This window comes from Antrostomus carolinensis, unplaced genomic scaffold (genome assembly GCF_000700745.2).
Source record: "Antrostomus carolinensis isolate BGI_N321 unplaced genomic scaffold, ASM70074v2 scaffold8721, whole genome shotgun sequence".
Lineage (NCBI taxonomy): Eukaryota > Metazoa > Chordata > Aves > Caprimulgiformes > Caprimulgidae > Antrostomus > Antrostomus carolinensis.
In genome coordinates, this window is record NW_010296278.1 from 4,240 (window position 1) to 6,598 (window position 2,359).

Below are 2,359 nucleotides of genomic sequence, written 5' to 3' on the forward strand. Positions count from 1 at the left end.
TAAAGAGTTTCATTCATGTTGTAAGAATTGAGAATTGACATTTTGGTGTGGTTTACGTCATTTCTTGTATGTACAGCCTCCCACTTAGAGAACAGGAACAAACCAAGTGTCTGGTGGTGAATTCCAGCTGGAAGCTCTCCAGATCATGCACCCAGAGGAACCAGCATGCCTCAGTTTTCCTGCTCACAACAAATGACAGTTTCATGTAGCAGCTGTGAGCTCAAACAACCTAAAAAGCGTCCTCAGGGACACTTGCTTTTGTTGGCTTCTTGGGCTGGTGCTTCTGGGTTCATTCACATCTACTGTTGAGCAAACCATGCCTTAGAAATAGCAGTGGTTTCTTGAAAAACTGAGCATTAAAAAAGAAAACAAACAGGCAAGCAAATAACCCCAAAACCACTACCAAACCACAAAACCCAGCAAACCTTTTGCATGTTATGGATTGTTCATTTCAGGCCCAGTGATGTTATGTCAGAAATTTCTGACTGTACCTGTTAGACATGGTGGACTCAAGGTCTAGGGTAGAGGGATCCTTGCTCTCCTGATGAGAGATGGTTCTGTGAGTTTTATTGGATTCAAGGGATATGAACACTTGGAACAGAACCAGTGCTGCGCTCCTTAATCATCATTATCATTAATATTGCTTCCCTATGAAGTGAATAGTATTAAAGTAAGACATAGCAAGACTAGATTTGGCCACAAACTGAAATGCATTTCTGCTATATTATCTCTGAGGAATGAACAAAAGATATGAAGACCATTTATATGATTATATTAAAAAAAAAAAAAAAAAAAAAAACAGATAAAAATGTTATAAAAAAAAAAAAAAAAAAAAAAAAAAAAGAGCAAAGCATCTCTTTGTTCAGTTCAGTTCCATGATAACTACAGTCCTTAAGTGCATTATTGTGTGCTTGAGTATAAATGCTTGATTTCAAGTCATAGGGTACAATGAAAACCTGAAGTATTTAGGGGAGCAAACCCAATATATTAAAGCATGCTATTTGGTGGTTTATCCTGAAAAAGGAGTAAATTCTCCTGCATGTCAGACAGTTTTTTCCTTCTTAACTTCTTGATGGCTAATGCCTTGGAAAATTATAGGCACTTCTATTATAAGAAGGATCAACAGGGATATAATAATCCCAATGGACTGCTTCTTTAGTAGCTTTCCTTTATAGATCTTAATACATTTTTTATATTTAAAGCTTCATATGACCTTTGTGAATAAGTAAATGGAATTTAGTAGGATAGCTTCAATCCTGCTTAAATGCTATTTCCCCCTGCCCCTGGAAAGCAATAGCATCTGTTTAACTGTACATACCAATGCTGCAGAATAGTTTGTTAAGGTCATGTAAGAAAAACTCTCTCCATGCAGAGGTGTCTGAGTTAAGTTGTTCAGTGTTGAACGTAACAGTAAAAGTCTTACATAGCAAGAACCAAAGGTAGTGAGGGTTTGTTTTTATCTCATACAGAAGCAGCTCAGACTCATGAGATCCTCTGATGATTGGATAGGGAAAGTATTGGTTTAGCATTAACTAAGGTATTGGCCTTTCACTGAGATTTAACCTAGGTAAAGTGATTTGTCTGCCTAACACTCTGTGTAGAATCACAGTTTCAAAGAGAAAGTATTGTTGAATGAATCATGAGCTTCTAGTAGCATGTGGTGGCTCTTGTCATTCCTAAACAGCACACCTGAGGACTAGGGAAGCAGAACAAAACATGGCTAGTTACAATACCTTGTTATCCAGAATACTTGCTGCAGCATTGCAGCAGTCTTGTGATGTTACGCTGGATGCTGTTTGGGTTTAGCTTTACATGTACCAGTTACAGCATTACCTGTTTAAACTTCTACAAGGAAAATAATAATTTTACTTCTTTTCATGCTGTTAATAACTTATTTTCCATAGAGGGGAATAAACAGTAATGCATAATTTAAGCAAAAATAAGTTCTACTAATTACAGATAGACGTAACTAGCAGTTACTTGTATCAGCCAATATATATATATATTTCCCTTAGTTGTGGCAGAAAAATTTGTTGTGGGATTTGTTTTTGTTTTTTTCCTAATGAAGAGGAAAAGCAAAGTTTAGTTATAGCAAATGTGGAGAAAAGCAGTTATCTGCTGTTATATCCATCAGTAGTATACTTGCATTTAACATCTTGTATGCTTAATGCAAGCAAATAGACATTGTTTAAGAGTGAACTGCTGTGAAGTAAATAGCTGTTTAAAATTACAGAATTTACTTCAATTTGCTTTGAATGCAATTTACTTTGCACAATTTACTTCAAGATTGGTTTGCTACATACTGCTGCTGCTCTGCTACTGTGTGATGGCTGCTAAGCTGAGGTCTTGATCAGACATT